Here is a 22,267-nt window from a genome sequence, read left to right as displayed (position 1 = left end):
CTGGTTAATGTACTCAGTACGGCCGGCCGCGGTGGTCTAGCGGTTATAGGCGCTCAGTCCGGAACCGCGCGACTGCTACGGTCGCAGGTTCGAATCCTGCCTCGGGCATGGATGTGTGTGATGTCCTTAGGTTAGTTAGGTTTAAGTAGTTCTAAGTTCTAGGGGACTGATGACCACAGATGTAAAGTCCCATAGTGCTCAGAGCCATGTGAACCATTTTACTCAGTACGGTGTGTGACCACCTCTGGCAGCAGTACAGGCCTGACAACGACGGGGCATGCTGTGAATGATGTCATCAATCTCTTGTTGAGGCAATAACGCCCGTTCTTCTTGCAGAGCTGCTCGCAAGAGTGGTTCGTGGATGCTGACGTGATGCAACACGTCTCCCTAGTACATCCCAGACATGCTCAATGGGATTCAAATCGGGAGAGGGAGCAGGCCACGCCAGGCGTGCAATATCTTCCGTTTACAAGAAAACAATTACCACCCATGCACTATGAGTTCGAGCATTATCGTCCTTGAATACGAAGTCTGAGCCCACAGCACTTCGCAACAACCGTACATGAGGTCCCAGCATCTCGGCACGATACCTGACAACAGTTAAACCTTGCCGATTCACCAGTACAGTTTCATAAAGAGGTGTTAGAGTGGTCAACATAGTCCCTATCCTACACCATCAGGGATCCTCTTCGATATCGGTCTCTTTCCATAATGTTTGGTCCCGGAATCGTGTTCCACGTGCCCTCCAGATGATTATCCGTCGAGAATCACTGTCCAGACCAAATCGGGGACTCATCTGTCAAAAGAGCACTGTCCCTGTGTTCGACCGTCCAGATGGCATATTGACGACTCCACCATAGACGTTCTGTGAAGACGCGTCAGAGGTACACATACAGCAGGTCTCCGACAGTAAAGGTCACTCTGCCGAAGCCTTCTATACACCCTTTACCTCGATACAACGCGTCCAATGCGTGTTGCGAGGTCAGATGACAGTTGCGGTGCAGTACTAAAGGGGTACCGTCGTGCCCTTACAGCAAAATAACGTTCCCCTCTTTCTGATGTCCCACATGGTCGGTCCTGCCCTGATCTTCAGGATACAGTTTCGGTCTCTATAAACTGTCGCCACATCCGAGAAACACTAGAACGATTCACCTTACGCCATCGGGCCACATCACTTTGCGACTTGGCGTGCTTCCATTTTTCCTATGGCCCTCCACAGCAGAGATCCTGGTAGGCGTCATCTCTGCGCCATACTGCACCGTCTGTGACAGTGCACACAGCGATTGTGGTTGGGCCGGCCAAAGTGGCCGAGCGGTTCTAGGCGCTTCAGTCTGGAACCGCGCGACCGCTACGGTCGCAGGTTCGAATCCTGCCTCGGGCATGGATGTGTGTGATGTCCTTAGGTTAGTTAGGTTTAAGTAGTTCTAAGTTCTAGGGGACTAATGACCACAGCAGTTGAGTCCCATAGTGCTCAGAGCCATTTGAACCATTTGAACCTGCCTCGGGCATGGATGTGTGTGATGTCCTTAGGTTAGTTAGGTTTAAGTAGTTCTAAGTTCTAGGGGACTAATGACCACAGCAGTTGAGTCCCATAGTGCTCAGAGCCATTTGAACCATTTGAACCTGCCTCGGGCATGGATGTGTGTGATGTCCTAAGGTTAGTTAGGTTTAAGTAGTTATAAGTTCTAGGGGACTAATGACCACAGCAGTTGAGTCCCATAGTGCTCAGAGCCATTTGAACCATTTGAACCTGCCTCGGGCATGGATGTGTGTGATGTCCTTAGGTTAGTTAGGTTTAAGTAGTTCTAAGTTCTAGGGGACTGATGACCTCAGATGTTAAGTCCCATAGTGCTTAGAGCCATTTGATTGTGATTGTGAGACTACCCTGGAAACACTACCCCGTTTGATAGGTGCCCTGATGTAATTGCTGGTGTGGTTGTCCGTTGACCGAAATGTCATCTTCTGTGCAGAACACGATGCTACGAACATCTGTTGACATTTTGTATGACTATGCCGTGAATCAGACACAGGACGGGAAAACAGCGGTTTGTTACTTTAATTTTGGACACTAGTGTATAATAACACAAGACGTTCACAGGATACGAAAAATATTTTGTGTGGCCCGTAAATATTTTCTTGTCTGTTGATAGAATATACTCGTAACTTTGAAGTACGCTAATTACGGCTTGTAACAAGGATAAGTCTATTTTTTTAATTTTTTTTTATAGTTTACATTGCTTAATTTGAGTTGTTTGCGTGCCTTTTCCAGAATGTCTAGTGGTCAAAGAAAACTGTCCGGTTACCAGTACAAAAAGGACAGGGAAGCCGAAAGGCAAATACAATGCGTCTTTAAAAAAATCCTTAGTTGTATCAAAACAAATTACTCTGAGAATTCAACATCAAGTACGGTTATAAAAGAAAATATTGAATCGTCAAAGGATGATAATGACAAACAAATGTACGAAGTTTCTAAATCAGTTGGAACTGACCACACTCTGACTTTAGCAACACCAGATGAATGCACTGAAAAAAACTGACACCAACGTGACACCCACAGATAGCGTTTTATATACTTTGAGTACAGATCCAACATTGCCACCAAGAATTTTAGAAAACGCCGAAAAAATTTTTTTGGTAAGACAAGGTCCACCTAACCCTATTTTGTACAAAATTGACGTTTTGAGAACCATATCTGCAATACTAAAAGATTTATAACTGAAACAGCAACGAGTCACAAAGAGGGTTAGGATTTTTGGACCAAAGCATCACCGATTTCGGATTTCTTACAAATCCATCTTCAGACTGTCCACCTAAACCACAGTATAATTACAATTTTCTTTCTAATGACACTGGTCGAGATTTCAGCGTAAATTATTTCACACAAATTTTAAGCCATGGAAAGCAAGTTTTATGAGACTGCGTTTGCTATTCCTGTTGCAAAATTTTTGGCTGTATAGTTAGTTCTCCTTCAAAGGAAGCTTCTGTATGTTATTTCCAAAAATCATATTCAGGCTGAAAAATGACAAAAATCACAGAAATGAAGTAAACGTTAATGTACTGTAAAACTATAGACGTGGCCGCGAACAGAATTATTAACGCTGAACAAACAGTTGGAACAACATGCTTCTAAGAATTAACTAAAATGCTTGGTAAAAGTGGTCTGGCTTTTCAAGATACAAGCGATAATCTGTTAGGGTATAATAATGGTAATTTCTTAAAAATAGTGGAATTGCTATCTGAATTTGGTACTATTATGCAAGAGCACGTGCGTAGAGTGCCAAAGAAAGAACAGACTAAAGCTCAGTATCTCGGGAAAAATATACAAAGTGAGATAATAGCTGCTACATCAATGCGTAAGGTCTCACGTTATTGGTGAAACCAAAAAATCCAAGTATTTTTACATAATTTTAGTCTATACTCCTGTCATTCGTAACGTTGAATACATGACCCTTGTAATCAAGTATATTTCAGTCAGTAAATTTAACGCCGATGTTGAAATTAAACCTGGTGGAAGACTTTTAGGCTTCTTACCAGTCGAAGGATCCAGAGGTAAATAAATATCTAATATTGTAGCTGGAGAAGTTTATGATTGAACTTAAATCTGCAGGATATCACAAGGAGCGATACGTCAACGGGTCCAATGGAAAAATGGAAATGAGCGTTTGGCACCATTGGTCGGGAGGCCCCTTACGGGGCAGCTCCGGCCACCTTGGTGCAGGTCTTATTACATTCGACGCCACAGTGGGCGACCTGGCGCCGGATGGGGATGAAATGATGATGAAGACAACACAACACCCAGTCCCTTAGCGGAGAAAATTCCTGACCCAGCTGGGAATCGAACCCGGGACCCTTAGGATGGCAGTCCGTCAACGGGTCCAATGAGGGGCGCTAAAGCAAAACTGCAATGTGGAATTAATATATTTCGTAATCACCCTCTGTCTTGTTGTTAATGATCTGACAAAAGCATCTTCGGAAGCCATTAATTTTTTCAGCATTGTCCAAAAAATACATTTATTTTTTCGATGTCCAGTACTTTTAAAACATGTTCAGGGTTTAACTGTGAAACCATGGAGTGGCACTACTGGGAGAATCTCCAGAAAGCGGCGCTTAAAGGCTCTTTTTTCGATCTATTTACCGTCGTTTCTTCGTCAGTGATTTTGCGTGAATGTCGCATGACATCTTTCAGATTTTGTCAATGAGATCTTCACTCAGCTCTTTTTTATTACAGAGGGTGCCCAGTCCTCTGAGCAGACTCGCTGAACAACTGCGTCAGTGTGCTCTCGGCTATTTGGGTGGGTGGGGGAATGGGCTGAGTTGTATTTCTGTGAACTCTAAAAGAGAATTTGATTAACACAGAAAAAAATTTAAAAATATGGAACTCTTTTCTGAATGTTTTTTTCTGGGAATTAGCCTTAAACGGAAGTAACTCATAAGTGTCCTGCTGGCCAACATCTTCCTTAATCACAATGTAAACAAAATCTTTGAATTACACCAAAACAGCAAAAAGTAATACATTGGTACCGCTACGTCGATGGCTTACTTTGCTTGACAGATGAAACACATGACCGGATACTACAGTTGCACAGACACATCAATATCACTGACAGAAAAATACACTTCGCCGTTGAAACTGAAAGCGACAAAAATAAACAAATTTCCTAGACATCACAATGGAAAACGAAAACCACAAACACCGGTTCTCAATACACAGAAAACCTACTTCAACCATCACAGTTGTTTACAACAAGGCAAACCACCCGACAACCCACAACCAGGTCAGCTTCAGATACTTTCTACACAGACTGAACAGAATACTAATGGACGAAGACAGCTAGACAAAACTAAACGTAATGAGACAGATTGCTGTGGAAAATGGTTACAAAATAAACATTGCTGAAAATCTAAACCGTAAAATAAAAACACAACTGATACAGAACACAGATAACAGCATCACAACACTGCACACCAGCAACAATCACACAACAGAGGAGACACAAGGCCACAAGATGAAGAAACCACAAACGACGAAAAAACATGGCACACCCTGACATTTGACAGAAAAATAACGCACAGAATGGGAAACATCGTGAGAAAACAGGATATACATGTGGCACATAAAATAATCAACATTCTGCAGAAAAGATTAAAAACGCCCAACAACGCAGTAGATAAATCCAACAAAGCAGGTACATACCAGCTAACCTGCAAAGATTGCCGTTCAGTATACACCGGACAGGCATGTAGAAATTTCAGGATAAGATACTGAAAATGACAGCACACGTTTAACATTTGCAAACCACCTCATCGGAAACAACCGCCACCCCAGTGGCACAGGAACAGACGTTTTAACAATGGAAGAAAGAAAACGCTATTCAGAACTCTATAAACAAATTATCGGGCAACACGCACACACACATACTTACATACACACAAACACACCCACAGGCGCCAGAACAATTAAAACAAACGGAACTGACTCAAAGTTCGAGGATGTCAAACCAAAATAAAACAGTAAACAAACGACAGTCGGAAGCGCATCAGAAACGTTAAACACTGCAGTGAAACATGTCTCAAAAAGCCACAACAATATAAAAGGACGTAATAATCAAAAACGAGCAGGAGAGAAACATGAGTAAACATCGTCAAAATACGGAACATAATCCATCAATTACAAACTACACGAAATAGTTCACCATACACAATCTTCACAAAACATTTACTGATGTACATAGATTCTGCTCAACTACACAAAAACACTTATCGCACTCAAAAACAAAAACTTGTCACAGCTCGGAATTAGCCAGATACAATAATGTTAAGGCCAAAAACGAGCATATACCACGAGTTTTACTTGAACATACATTTTAAAAAGTGGATTATGAACACAAATTTATTACAGGTGATTTTTTAACATCCCTTAAATTTGCAGATGACATGGTATACTAACAATTTAGAGCTGTGTCTGATTGCCGTTGGCAGACGCTGGATACAGATGGTTCAAATGACTCTAAGCACTATGGGACTTAACATCTGAGGTCATCAGTCCCCTGGACTGAGAACTACTTAAACCTAACTAACCTAAGGACATCACACACATCCATGCCCCAGACAGGATCCGAATCTGCGACCGTAGCAGCAGCGCGGTTCCGGACTGAAGCGCCTAGAACCGCTCGGTCACAGCGGCCGGCGCTGGATACACAAAATGTAAAATAAAAGGTAAATTGTTTACACAAGGTGTTTCCGTAAGAGCGTGTAAAAATTTAACAGGACATAGAGGATGCTCCACTGAACAATTTGGGATCGGGAACCTAGAGTCGGAGAAGCCAGCTTAAGGTGATAATAGGAATAAAATCACATTGCTGTGTACTTTGTTATTTACATTAGTTAACTGCAAATATCATCACTGACACAATTTACGTGCCATATGTATTGTATTATTGTATCTTACAAAATGTGCTGAAACCGACTGGTGTGTTTCGAATCAGATCACAGGTAGCTACACTGCTGGCCACCGTAAATGCAACACCCTGAAGGAAGCATCCGAATCAAGTGAAATTTACACCATGGGTTTGCAGCGATGAGATATGCAACTGATTAGAATTTCAGCGCAGACGCACATCACGCGCGCCTGTGGTGCCACCTCATAGCGCCATTTAAGGCTTAGCGATTTCGACGAGTGTACGTTCGGCACGTGTGTTTACCTTGTGGTTGTTTCACAAGACGATCAGTTATGCCTCGTGGACAACAGCGAACATCTTTTGATCAAGTATCCGAGTTCGATAAAGGAAGGATAGTGGCTTACCGAGATTGTGGATTATCATACAGAGAAATCGCTAGTCGTGTTGGACGAAACCAAACAACTGTAATGCGGATATGTGACCGTTGGATGCAGGAGGGTACGACGGACCGACGTGGTCGATCGCATTCACCTCGGTGCACCACTGCACGTGCTGATAGGCAAATTGTGCGCATGGCAGTGACGGATCGCTCAGTGACATCCCGAACCATAGCACAGCACATTGCGTCTGTAACGCATCATCCAGTGTCTGCGCGTACCATTCGACGCCGTTTACAGCAGAGTGGTCTGTCCGCAAGACGTCCATTGCTTCGTCTACCATTGACGCAGAACCACAGACGTCTCCGTCGCCAATGGTGTGATGACAGACGGATGTGGACGGCAGAATGGAATGACGTTGTCTTTACTGACGAGGCACGCTTCTGTCTGCAGCACCACGATGGTCGGATTCGAGTGTGGACACACCGTGGAGAGAGGATGCTGGACAGCTGCATTATGCACCGTCACACTGGTCTTGCACCGGGTATTATGGTATGGGGCGGTATTGGATATTACTCTCGCACGCCTCTAGTACGCATTGCCGGTATTTTAAATAGCCGGCGCTACATATCCGAGGTGCTGGAGCCAGTTGTCCTTCCTTACCTTCAGGGCTCGGCCACAGCCATATTTCAACAGGATAATGCGCGACCACACGTGGCACTCATTGTCCAAAGGTTCTTCGTCAATAACCAGATTGAATTGCTTCCCTGGCCGGCTCGCTCTCCGGATCTTTCGCCGATAGAAAACATGTGGTCCATGGTTGCTCAACGAGTGACCCAGATTACATCCCCAGCTGCCACACCAGATGATCTTTGGCAACGTGTGGAAGCTGCTTGGGCTGCTGTACCCCAGGAACACATCCAACGTCTCTTTGACTCAATGCCGAGACGTGTGGCAGCGGCGATCTCCAACAATGGCGGCTACTCTGGCTACTGATTCTGGCAGGAACCACATGTCACAGACGTCTGTAAACGTAATCATTTGATACTTGGTCAACATGTTATCTACAAAATAAATCTTGTTGTGCTAACTCTTGTCTTTCTTGGTGTTGCATTTATGGTGGCCAGCAGTGTACAATTCTGGCAACTATTTCCATCTGCGCATCCACTGTGGTCTCATACACAAATGACTTTAGATGTCCCCATAGGAAAGAATCAAGGGGATTCAGGCCATCATGGAATGGGACCTCCACTTCCAGACCAGCGACCAGGAAATACTGTACCGCCACTGCTCCATCGTATTGTACTATACGTCTATGTATAGCACCGAGTAATGAATGGGTCCGTCGTTGGTTCATAGCACGTTCTGTCAGGGGACAACGTAAGTACGATACAACACAGCCGCGTTATGCACAAGTAAAGTAAACAAAACCTGCATCATGACATCCTGGTAATCAGTCTCGTCCTCCTTATTTCCTTGCAGGAAATAAAGAATGTACACGTAAATACACAGAGCAGTACCTGTAAACTTGTACGCATGTTAGTTGTAAATAAGCTGGAAAACAATAATACTCGACAAAGCGGTAGGCAAGTTTATTTCCATATCTCCTGAAGCTGGCTTCTCGGGTTTCAGGTTCCCCATCTCAAATTGTTCAGTTGAGCGTGTAGGCTTTCACGGTCGGCGTCAACGACTCGCCTCGGTAAATGTTGCCCCCAGTTGGCAACGAAACGTTAGGAGGAAGAATTTCTACTGTTAAACCATGGCCTCTTAGTCCGGAAGTTTTAATTAATTGTTCAGTGGAGCATTCTCTATGTCCTGTTACATTTTTGCACGCTCTTAGGGAAACACACTGTATAATTTAAATAACAACAAAATCCGATGTAACGTATTTCCTAACCTAAACGTAATCTGTTTGTATATATTTCAGAAAAATAAAAGAGTGAAAAAACCCACTGCGGAGGCCACAGCTTTGGTGAACATGTTTGGACGTCAAAACAAAACAATATTTTGTATACTGGCAAAAAGGCAGACCCATCCTTAGTTCATTGAGAAGAGAATAGAAGCTTTTGAAATACGATGATATCAGAGAATGCTGAAGATTGTATGGGTAGATCGAGTAACTAATGAGGAGCTACTTAATCGAATTGGGGAAAAAAGAAATTTCTGGGACAACTTGACTAAAACAAGGGATAGGTTGACAGCATCAAAAAATGTTCAAATGTGTGTGAAAACTTATGGGACTTAACTGCTAAGTCATCAGTCCCTAAGCTTACACACTACTTAACCTAAATTATCCTAAGGACAAACACACACACCCATGCCCGGGGGAGGACTCAAACCTCCGCCGGGACCAGCCGCACAGTCCATGACCGACAGCGTCGGGTAGTCGTCAAATCAGTAATGAAGGGAAGCGCAGGAGGTAAAAACTGTAGAGGGAGACGTTGTCTTGACTACAGCATGCAAGTTCAAATACATAAAGGTTGCAGTAGCTATGCAGAGATGAACAGTCTCGCACAGGATAGATTAGCCTGGAGAACTGCATGAACCAAGTCTTCGGGTGAAGACCACAACAGCATGACACTTTTATTTCGAATTACTACTTTATTTTCAAAAAATCCTTATTATCTCACACCACAGCAAGCAGTGTATGTTGCTGATAATATGTTCTCAAGGATCTTATACGACAGTGCCTGCACAGTTCGAATTTTGTCATTTTGACTAGTTTACTGTTCCTTCAGTCTCTGAGCTCTCAACGTATCCTTGCTGCAATGTGAGTAGACAAAGTGGTTAAACTACTATTCATATGTGGGCAGGTCTGGATTGAAGTTGCTAAATGGCTCCCCAGATCTCTCGCTTCATTACCAGGATGCACCTTCTATTTGGAAATGGTCAATTCCTTGCCCAACCTGTGAAATTAAAGACAGTGCTCTATGTTTAACTACCTTGCTGTCAAGGAGACATAAAACTTTAACAATCGGTAGCTTTTTTCTTTCTTTCTCCTCAATTTTATCACCATCTACATTTCTGTTCGTTTAAAATGTCGTGGTTCAAACACGTTAATTCAGAATGTTTCTTTCTTTCCTTCTGTCGGAACAATTTGCCAATTCTTTAAACATTCCTTCGCTGAAGAGTATTTTACCTCACTTGTTCCAATTTAGATTTTCAAATTTCTCGGTTCTCTCGTCTCAAAAAATAACAGAACCTCGCTGTTCATCACGAACTCTATTCTCCTATGTTCTCTGAATGCAAATTATAGTCTAAGCATGAAGTACACTGCCAACGGCCTTGCCGCAGTGGTAACACCGGTTCCCGTCAGATCACCAAAGTTAAGCGCTGTCGGGCTGGGCAAGCACTTGGATGGGTGACCATCCGGTCTGCCGAGCGCTGTTGGCAAGCGGGGTGCACTCAGCCCTTGTGAGGCAAACTGAGGAGCTACTTGATTGAGAAGTAGCGCCTCCGGTCTCGTAAACTGACATACGGCCGGGAGAGCCATGTGCTGACCACAGGTTCCTCCATATCCGCATCCAGTGACGCCTGTAGTCTGAGGATGGCACGGCGGCCAGTCGGTACTGTTGGGCCTTCGAAGGCCTGTTCGGACGGAGTTTAGTTTTAGTTTTTAAGTGCACAGTTTGGTCTTAAACTCGAAGTAAGGCAAGTGGAAAGCTTCAAGATAATGTCACTGTCAGTCATCATTTACTGTTATTGTGAACGCCTATCTCTTCCGTCGTTCTTATCCACTATGCTTGTGGAACAACAACTGCCAGTTTCTCTCGCTCTTTTTTCTGTTATTTTAACTTGTTTTATTGAAACGCCACACGTAACTGCTTCCAAATTTTTACACTGCGTATACTCTAACGGCAGCTGTGTTTTTAATTTTATTTTCAACTTCCCGTCACTTGAAAACATTTGTACATTATCCATCGCCGAGATAAGGAGTAGCTTTTTTTTCCTTTTTTATGCCACGTCAGTTGGTTTCGTCGTAACGCAGCTACATTACTTGACGAATCTGTAGTGGCACATCACCCAACAGTGGAGGAAGAATGTGCCTGACAAGAATGTGATACGTTGTTACCATTATCGTTATCGATAAGCTACCATTTACGGTAAACCAAGGAGCTTCATCTAGTATAGCTGCGTAGAATTTTTTTTTTTATATCGCTTGAAAGATTTTATCCTCGTCCTGTATTATTTACGAGGGCATACTGCAAATTAATGCCGCTGAATTTTTTATGTGAAAACTCTTAAAGCTTTTCGAATAAAACAAAGTTTATTAACATTCTACATTTTTATTCTTCATGTCTACATATTTATTTCTCAACGTAGTCACCATGCCGACAAACATATTTCTCCCAATGAGAGATCAATTAGTTGATACCGCCCCTGTCGAATCTTTGACCGCGTTGACGGTGCCACATCATCACCTGTACTTGGCAGCGCTTCATCACTGTCAAAGTGAAGTCCTCTAATGTATTCTTTAAGTTTTGGAAACAGATGAAAATCGGATGAGGACAAGTGGGGATAGTGTGGAGGATGATCGATGAAAGTGAACCCAAGGCGTTGGATTCTTGCAGATGTCCCATCGTTCGTGTGTTATCTGGTATTGTCAGGCTGAAGGAGTGGAGGTTCAATGTGTGGAAGAGCCCTTTGAATTCATTCTTACAGTATTCTGAAGATTTCGCAGCACTTTGTAGAGTTGATGGTGGTGCCTTTGGGCATGAATTCCAAATGTCCCACATCTTGATCATCCCAGAATACTGTGAGCGTGGCTTTGTCTCTTTTGTTATTTATTTATTTACGTCTTGAAATCTTTAAGTACATATATTACACCATGGATGTTGAACAAAATTTTATTAATTTAAACATAGTTACACCGAATATTATTTGCTAAGGTCATTTTTATGATGTCTGTCTAAGCATATTTTACAATATGAAAATTCTTTACATGACCATTTTACTAAATTTTATTTTGCTTAACACTTAATACAGCGCAAATCAATACACTTAATGCAGTTTGACACTTATATTTTCTCGTATACATATATTTTCCAAGAGAAAGCTTCTTGGCACCAGTTGTGCAGCATATTTACAAAATTCAGTTTGCAAGAAACAATAATACTGAACAAAAACACTTTTCCAGAAGATATAGAGTTACAGATTTTACAACAGAGAAAAATCTTAACATGGGCATTTTACATAATTTTCTTTTATTAAGCGGGATATGTTTAACGTCGACTGAAGAGCCAAGGAAACTGGTACACCCGCCTAACATCGCGTAGGGCCCCCGCGAGCACTAAGAAGTGCCGCAACACGACGTGGCATGCACTCTTCTAATGTCTGAAGTAGCGCTGGAGGGAATCGTTACCATGAATCCTGCAGGGCTGTCCATAAATTCGTAAGAGTACGAGGGGGTGGAGATCTCTTCTGAACATCACTTTTCAAGGCGTTCCAGATATGCTCAACAATGTTCCTGTCTGGGGATTTTGGTGGCAGCGGGAGTGTTTAAACGCACAAGAGAGTTCCTGGAGCCACTCTGTAGCAGTTCTGGACGTGTGCGTGGTCGCATTGTCCTGCTGGAATTGCCCAAGTCCGCCGCACAATGGACATGAATGAATGCAGGTGATCAGACAGGATGCTTACGTACGTGCCACCTGTCAGAGTCGTATTTAGACGTGTCAGGGTTCCCATATCACTCCAACTGCACACGCCCCACACCGTTACAGAGCCTCCACCAACTTAAACAGTCCCCTGCTGACATGCAGGGTCCATGGATTCATGAGGTTGTCTCCTTACCCGTAAACGTCCGTCCGCTCGATACAGTTTGAAACGAGACTTTTCCGAAAAGGCTATATGTTTCCAGTCATGAACAGTCCAATGTCGGTGTTGACGGGCCTAGACGAGGCGTAAAGCTTTGTGTCGTGCGGTCACCAAGAGTCCACGAGTGGGCTTTCGGTTTCGGAAACACATATCCATGATGATGTTTTGTCGAATGGTTCACACGCGGACACTTGTTGATGGCCCAGCATTGAAATCTGCAGCAATTTGCGGAACGGTTGCACACCTGTCACGTTGAACGATTTGCTTCAGGCGTCGTTGACCTTGTTCCTGCAGGATCTTTTTCCGGCCGCAGCGATGTCAGAGATTTGATGTTTTACCGGATTCCTCATATTCACGGTACACTCGTGAAATGGTGGTACGGGGAAATCACCACTTCATCGCTACCTCGGAGTTGCTGAGTCCCATCGCTCGTGCGCCTACTATAGCACCACATTCAAACTCACTTAAATATTGATAACCTGCCATTTTATCAGTAATAACCGAGCTAACAACTGCATCAGACACTTGTCGTCCCATATAGGCGTTACCGACCGCAACGCCGTATTCTGCCTGTTTACATATCTCTGTTTTTGAATACGCATGCCTATACCAGTTTTTTCGGCGCTTCAGTGCATAATACAATGCAATACAATACACTTCATGCAATTTGACACTTTGTACTCTTATTTTTCAGTAGTTTTATGTACGTATTTTCCAGAAGAGAGCTTCTTGGCATCAGATGTGCACTATATTTACAAAGCCAGTTTTCAAGATACTGTGCTACTGCGTGCGTGTGTGTGTGTGTGTGTGTGTGTGTGTGTGTGTGTGTGTGTGTGTATGTATGTGTGTGCGTGTGTGAACTTCTAATGGACCAAACTGCTGAGGTCATTGGTCCCTAGACTTACACACTTCTTAAACTAACGTAGGCTAAGAACAACACACACACACCCATGCCCGAGGGAGGACTCGTACCTGCGATGGGAGTAGCCGCGCCAATTGTGCTACTGAGTAAAAACTGTTTTCCAGATGAAATAAAGTTACAGCTTTTTTAAGTGACTTGGCTGCCTACACACAATTGTGATCCTGAGTGATATACACTTTTCCTCCACAGGATGGTATAACAATGATTTCTGTGTATGTCACTAGTTGATCTTGTATGGTATTCGTGTACGGTTTTATTTTGAATAAATACCTCCTCCTTATTTAACATGATCGTTTTTGCATACATGATAACCTCAAGTATATACACTCCTGGAAATTGAAATAAGAACACCGTGAATTCATTGTCCCAGGAAGGGGAAACTTTATTGACACATTCCTGGGGTCAGATACATCACATGATCACACTGACAGAACCACAGGCACATAGACACAGGCAACAGAGCATGCACAATGTCGGCACTAGTACAGCGTATATCCACCTTTCGCAGCAATGCAGGCTGCTATTCTCCCATGGAGACGATCGTAGAGATGCTGGATGTAGTCCTGTGGAACGGCTTGCCATGCCATTTCCACCTGGCGCCTCAGTTGGACCAGCGTTCGTGCTGGACGTGCAGACCGTGTGAGACGACGCTTCATCCAGTCCCAAACATGCTCAATGGGCGACAGATCCGGAGATCTTGTGCATGGGGGCTTAATTAAAATAGAATGCAAATAATTTTAATTTTTTGCTTTAGTAGCTGTCTGTCCGTTTACGAAGTCTCGTAAACGGTTGGCCCTGACTAGTATTATTACGCAATCTGACTGCTTAGAACAATAACAAAGAATGAAATGGAAATTTTCATTAACACAATTAATTAATTAATTAAGTCCCCAGCAACTATAAAACCTACGAAACCAAAGCACAAGTGTAACTGTTCTGTGTGTGGGAGTATGACTCAACGTACGCATCTGGCACGGTTCTTCTTCAACAACACAAGAAATTTTAAATATCATTTATACTGAATTAATTAAAGGAAATAGAAATACCATAATTACTCAAGAAAACCAGAATTACACTCTAATCCCAGAACACAAGCCAGATGCTTTGTTGACTGAACCTGTAATGAAGCATTATTTACGACATGGAAATAATGAAAAATAAATCAAGTTTCGTTACCTTCATATACTGACCAAAATCACTCTAATCATTACAATATATCTCCACACCGACTCGCTATTACCACATCTCAACAAGAACTTTTCAGTATCACATCTCAGCAAGCACTCCCTACTAGCACATCTGAACACGAACTGACTACTACGAGTCCTGGACAAGCACTGCCCACACGACATCTCAATAATCACTGCCAGTGGAGGCGGCGGAACAATGCTCTCTAGCGATCTCTGGCGCTGTGGCTCAGTGTAGCCACCTTTCATATGCCCTTCCTCCACGGCTAGAATTTGATGGTATTTTTGCCAGCATTGGTGGTGAAAATACCACCAAATTCGTCAAAAAAATACAGACAAAAATAAAAGATAATATTAATACGTAAATATCATATAACTAGATAAAATTTTGGCTTTGCACTGACCTTTCAATAACCTATTATATAGAATACAGTAAGCAATACAAATTCTTTCATACATGTGACTTTACATAATAGTTTACACAAGTACTATGTGGTTAAACAATTCAATCAATAGCGTCAGCAATGACGAATATGTGCAGGTAAGAGTCTCATAACTTTTCACAACCAGTAATACACAAAAAATCAGTTTATACAAATATTCACATAAACGCTTTCCATAGCTCAAGAATAAGCAGTTGACAGTTCCAGCAGTAGCACCCAACAATGGTCAACAGGTGCAAAAACCAACAAGTAACATTTTTTCAATAGAAACAGTCCATCAGTGGCACCCAGTAATGTTGAATAGGTGCAGACACCAACAAGTAACACCATTTCAGTATAAGCAGTTCCATTAGTGGCACCAGCAATGTTGAGCAGGTGCACACAGCAACGGGTGACATCTTTTCAGTAGAAGCAGTCCATCAGTGGCACCCAGCAACGTTGAGCAGGTGCAGACACCAACAAGTAACACCATTTCAGTATAAGCAGTTCCATTAGTGGCACCAGCAATGTTGAGCAGATGCACAAAGCAACAGGTGACATCATTTCAGTAGAAGCAGTCCATCAGTGGCACCCAGCAATGTTGAGCAGGTGCAGACACCAACAAGTAACACCATTTCAGTAGAAGCAGTCCATCAGTGGCACCCAGCAATGTTGAGCAGGTGCAGACACCAACAAGTAACACCATTTCAGTAGAAGCAGTCCATCAGTGGCACCCAGTAATGTTGACCAGGTGCAGACAGCAAGAAGCAATATCATTTCAGTAGAAGCAGTCCATCAGTGGTACCCAGCAATGTTGAGCAGGTACACACAGCAACAAGTCACATTTCTCAGCAGAAGCAGTTCCATAAAATTCAGTATCACTGATCACACTGTTCATGAGAGTTTATAAGCAGAAATTAAACATGTCCTAGTGGCACCAATCATGTAGAAAAGGTACAAGTAACAGTCCATAATTTTTACAATCACTGATCACACAGTTCATCAGCAGAAATTAAACATGACTAATTGTCACACATCATGTTGAAAAGTGCAGCACCATCACTAATCAGACAGTTCAGGCATGAACAATAGTTTGAATACACATACAATGCTTTTACACTAAACATAGAAATCATAACAAACACACAAATGATATCAGATAATTGTCCTATTAACTATTACAATACACAAATACCAGTAAACCTATAATATTTATGGGTGTCAGTGCAAGCCACTACCAACAAATAAAATAATATTTAGGAGATAGGTGGGTAGGATTAGGAAAGGAAAACACACTCACTCATCTTTCATCCACATTAAGTACTACTGTGTAATTGAATAGTGTTAACTGTGTAAATGTAACTCTGTCCAAGATTTGATGTTCATCATGTGTACCAAGTAGTAGTGGCAGCAATGTATAACAGTCAATAATAGTTAAGTCAACGTCATAGTCATCATGTCAAGACCAATGTTTGCCAAGCCAGATCAAAATGTACGGTTGCTGAACAACTGTCAGTGTACCAAGATATGCAAATGCTTCCTCTCTCAAAAAAAAGTATATACTGCTTAGTGATTTGACAAAGTGTGTGTGTAGACAATCTTCCTTCCACTTTAGTGTTCTAGTCTGCCATCTTCATCCTCCTTGTTCCATATGGACCACAAAAAAATATGCTCCTCACTTACTTTACCTCTTATCCACCAAAACTCCAATAATCATCAGCATAATCTCAATACTTCACTAATACCTCTTCAATACGTCGATACATATAAACCTTATCATCAATATCATTTACCTTACCTCTTGTCCACGAAAACTCCAATAATCATCACTTAATCTTAATACTTCAATAATACCTCTTCACTACGTCGATATATGAACCTCAGCACCAATATCATTTCACTTCCATAACAACTCTTTCCTCTAGTCAGTCTCCTCGAACAAGTACAGACAAAATTCTAGTGCAAACTTCAGTTCAGCATCCCATACAATCCGAAGACACAATGTCAACACACAACCTCTGTGTAATCCATCTGACTCAAATCTTTTACTCATTATAAATAATAAGATACTTTTTGGTTACCTTGTCCATCATTAAATAAAAGAAATGCATACATGACCTCTAACAGCCTTTAGTTTGAATAACTTTCAGTAAGTAAGTACGATTACGAAGTGTTAATGATCATAATATTTCAGTGTGTACACCACTTCAAAAATTATGGCAAACAGAAGCAAACATGTGGAGTATTTCTTGTGTCAAGTGTCACTTCCTATTTCAATTGCTCACGAAAAATGCAGTGTAATAACTGTCAATGGTCTAACCTAGTGTTGGTATGTCATGTCGTTAGCTTCCTTTCTATTAGCATAAATTTATACAGCTTCCATAAAACCTCCAGCTCATGTGACTTCTATGAAGTTTCTTGTACTAATGTCGTTCGTAGCATTATAGCAGTTCATTTTCTTATCTTAAAATAGAAGGCGCTGAGCGTAAGCAAAACATGCGATAGCGAGTAAATATACCAGTAGTGAACAGAATGTCAACAAGTGGATGCAGCACAATTCTTACAACGAGGCTCTGCCAAGCGAACAATCTGTAACTAATACCACAGTGTAACCTAAACTCTATGTTCGTACACAGTATATCAGCATTTCTATACACCAAATTAAAGAGTACTTATGACAACAAAACAGAGGTGTGTAAATATGCAATCCATACGCACAGCAGCAAACATATATCTTACGTAATAAACAAGTCATTAGCATCATAACATAAGCAATTATATGTCCATATGTAATCTTAATAAGTAAACATGTAGGCGCAAGCAGATAAATCACAAAATATAGCTTACATACATAACCACAGTCAGCACAATTAATCAGTTGATAATTACAATTTAAATAAATAAGCACAGCAGGCACATAATAAAAAATATGACATCAGTGAAAAGGCAGTGCAGCCAAGCGATGCATAATATACATAAGTACCAACCTGGTTCATTAATCACTCATTGTCAAAATCAGTTAATGTACGCAAGCACATCGCTTCACAAGTAAATTCATAGTACATGAAATTCAGCACAAAGTATGAATCACGTAATCGCGAGCAGCAAATCACGTCTAAAGTACGTACCTAAGTGGAAATATGTTACCTGAAAAATAAACTCAATTAATCGTTACCTTTTTGGTTTTTTTCCTTTTTTTTTTTTTTTGAAATTACATTCTTCCTGGAATTTTTTCCATAGCAAGTCGTCTTAACGTCGGACACACACAGAATTTACCTGAAGGTCTTAAATATTTTACACAACCGTATCCTGAAAAATACTGAACGTTAATAACATAATTTATAAAGTCACCATAGCTTTATACTGAATTTAATCCGAGAAATTAGACTGAGTATTTGTTTACGTCTGTCAGTGCATTCGCACTGAGCGCTCGATCAGCTGTAGGCGCGTGACGTAGGAAGCAATTGTTTGCGGTTAACGACAGCCTTGTGCGGCGCGCAGACTTCACTGTTGCTTTGAGTACGCGCCGCCGCCGGAACACGGCGCGGTATCCTTGTATTCTCCGCATGTTTACATGTAGCTGTTAGTTTCTCTAAAGTATGTCATTCCACAAAAATTTTAACGTTAGATATGTGATGTATTCCCTTAGAGCGTCGAGATTTAAGAGTTTCTACTTCAACAGTGTTATCATGAATAATTTTGCGAATCCTATATGGACCGTTATAAAGCAGAAAAAATTTGCGACATAAGCCTTTTCCTTTATGAGACAAACGATGAGACTTAATTAACGCCGGCCGTGGTGGCCAAGCGGTTAAAGGCGCTACAGTCTGGAACCGCGAGGCCGCTACGGTCGCAGGTTCGAATCCTGCCTCGGGCATGGATGTGTGTGATGTCCTTAGGTTAGTTAGGTTTAATTAGTTTCTAAGTTCTAGGCGACTCATGACCGCAGAAGTTAAGTCGCATAGTGCTCAGAGCCATTTGAACTTAATTAACACCTTTTGACCAACTGACAAAATTTTTAAACGACCAGGACGTTTAGCTGATTTCTCTCTTCTTGCAGCCGCAGACGCAATATTTCGTAGAGCCAGGTTGACAACTTCAGAATGCCGCAGTTTCCGTGAAGGCGGAAAAGGGACGATTTCAGAAATGCGATTTGTTGGTACTTTATTTTTTAATATCAGTATAGGCGGTAAAGAAGTTGAGTCATTAGGAAGTTCATTCAGAATGTTTTGAAAAATATGAAGATACTGATCCCACGTTCTGTGATTCTGATGACAATAATGACGACACAATTTATTAATTTCTTTCATCCATCTTTCTGAAGCGTAAGACTGGGGGTGAAAAAGTGAAATGAAAATTGGTTTAATTTTACGACGCCGTAGAGTACGAAGCCAAATTTTAGAGCGAAACTGTGATCCGTTATCTGATATAACCTTATCAACATGACCAACTTCTTTAAGAAAATGTTTGATGAAAGCGTTAGATACTGAACGAGCTGTTGCTTTGCGTAACGGTGTAAAACACACATATTTTGATGTCAATTCTACTGCTACAAAAATGTAGGCAAAACCATTAGTAGAACGAACCACTGGACCGAACAAATCGACTGCAGCCATCTCCTTTAATTTCGCTGGAATGATAGGAAACAACGGTGCTCAGTGAGAAACAGTTGGCGGCTTAGCCTGTTGACATAATTTGCATTTGGCAAGAACAGATCGAATACGTTTTTCCATATTACTGAAGTAGCAATTTTCCCGTAATTTATGAAAGCATTTTCTGGGACCAAAGTGTGCATAACTGAAATGCGTATACCAAATCAGCTTATTAACCCACTCATCAGGAATACAAACTAACCAAACAGAGTTGTCGACCGATTTTCGTTAAAAAGAATGTCATTGCGAACTAAATAATGCTGTCTAATCGCTACGCTTTCCTTTCTCCTCCACTTCTCCTTAATGTCCTTCCAGATTGGATCCTTATTTTGCTCCTTAGCGATGTCCTGGAGCGAAGATGAAATAAAGTTCTCAAACGCAACACCTTGAATGTACATCAAACAATAATGGTTTTCTTTGCAGTCCTCTTCAGCACTTTGTTTCAAACCCATAGGTGCACGTGATAAAGCATCAGCAACAATATTTGAAGATCCCTGTATGTAAACAATACTAAAATCAAATTCCTGTAGGTACAGCGCCCATCGTGACAATCTTCCATGAGTTAATTTTGTCGACATAAGAAATTCCAGAGCTCGATGATCGGTGTAAACCTTAGTATGTCTGCCAAACAAAAATGTGCGAAATTTTGTGAAAGCCCATACAACAGCCAAAGCTTCAAGTTCCGTTATCGAATAATTCTTTTCTGATTTAGAGAGAACACGACTTCCAAATGCAATAGTCTTCTGTACTACAACGCCGTTTTCTTCTATCTCTTGAAATAAATGTGCACCTAGGCCTTTGTATGATGAGTCCGTCGCCAAACAAAAATCTTTAGATAAATCCGGATGTGAAAGAAGTGCAGCAGCAACTAAAGCATCACGAAGTTGTTCAAATTCTGACTGAGCTTCCTCATCCCAACACCAATTAGAATTCTTTCCAGATAGTTCACATAAACGAGGTGTAGCCAAATTGTCCAATCTAACAAAGCGTCTAAGAAAATTACAGACACCAAGGAAACTACGAACATCACGTTTTGTGGTAGGAACAGCATAATTACGAATAGCGTCTAGTTTCTCTGGATCAGGGAGAACACCTTCTGTAGAAATAATGTGACCTAGAAATTTCACCTGAGAACGACCAAATTCAGATTTTTCCAAGTTCACTGTCATGCCAACTCTTGCAAAAATACGTAATAATGAATCCAAAATTTTGTTGTGATCACTCCAAGAACGTTTAGCAATAAGAATATCGTCAACATATGAAGTAATATTGTCACGAAGATAAACAGGTAAAATTTCATTTAAGCTACGAATGAATGCTGCAGAAGATACAGTAAGTCCAAACGGTAATTTCCGAAACTGGTAACAGTTACCAAAGGCTAAAAAGGCAGTATATTTTCTACAATCAGGGTGGAGTTCTATTTGCCAAAAACTTGCGCGCATATCAATCGTGGATAAAACTTTAATTCCATGGAAATGTTGAAGAAGTTCATCTAAATTTTGTGGACGGTCAGTTTCAGGAATAATAATATTATTTATCTGTCTGGAATCCAGAACCAAACGAATTGACCCATCCTTTTTAAGAACAACGTGTAATGGGCTGGTATAAGGGCTGACTGCTGGCTCAATAATGCCCTGATCTAACATGTATTGAAGTTCATTCTTAACCTTGTCTCTGTAAGCCAAAGGAATAGCGTACGTTTTCCCGCGAAATGGTGTGTGTTCTTTTACTTTAAATAAATATTGCAAGCCTTGTATAGTTCCTGTGTGATGACTCAACACTGTAGCATGTGAAGTCAAAATGTGGTGCAGCTCTTCTTTTGCAACGTCATCTGGCACTTCAGCTTTCTTAACCTTTTCATTAATTAATTCTTCGCTACTAATTATATCCTCCATCGCGTCTCTGTATCTATTGTCATTGTCATGAATAAACACACTGTCGTCATAATGCTCAACGAAAACATCAGAAGTAAGAAACCTTAAACATTTTGTATCTTAATCAGATCTTGCTAAACACTCGAAAAATTTCAAACATTTCGGCATTCCGGCAACAGTCAAATTCACACTTCCTTCTTTAAAGTTCAAAATTGCCTTATGTGTGTTAAGAAACTCCATACCTAATATAATCTGTGTACTGAGTAATGGAACAATAATAAAATTAGCAGACAATTCGTATCCTTGACAAATGAAATTTAGGTTGGTCTGTTGTTTAACTTCCACACCTTTTCCAGAAATCGCTCCTCGAATTGTAGTTTTAAAAATAGGTAACACAGGACAGGCAATAGTTCTTTCACATATACGAAAAACTGATTCACTAATGACGTTCAATGGGCTCCCACAATCTAAAACTGCAGTGAACTTATTCTTACCCACACATACTTCAATAACAGGATGTAAAAATGCGTCTACATTATTTTCCTTTTCGTCTAACAAAATGTCTCTCATGTCTTCCAGGCGTACGTAGTGTAAAGTCGTAGTGTCATTACTTTCTGAACC

General features: G+C 41.3%; 1 pseudogene; it reads left to right on the top strand.

Moving 5' to 3' along the window:
* The first annotated feature begins 10,050 nt into the window (after window positions 1-10,050).
* LOC126210096 (5S ribosomal RNA) lies at window positions 10,051-10,168 on the top strand (annotated as a pseudogene).
* The last annotated feature ends 12,099 nt before the right edge of the window (window positions 10,169-22,267 follow it).

This window comes from Schistocerca nitens, chromosome 1, assembly GCF_023898315.1.
Source record: "Schistocerca nitens isolate TAMUIC-IGC-003100 chromosome 1, iqSchNite1.1, whole genome shotgun sequence".
Classification (NCBI taxonomy): Eukaryota; Metazoa; Arthropoda; class Insecta; order Orthoptera; family Acrididae; genus Schistocerca; species Schistocerca nitens.
Note: the sequence above shows the minus strand (reverse complement) of the source record. Positions and strands in the feature narration are given on the sequence as shown.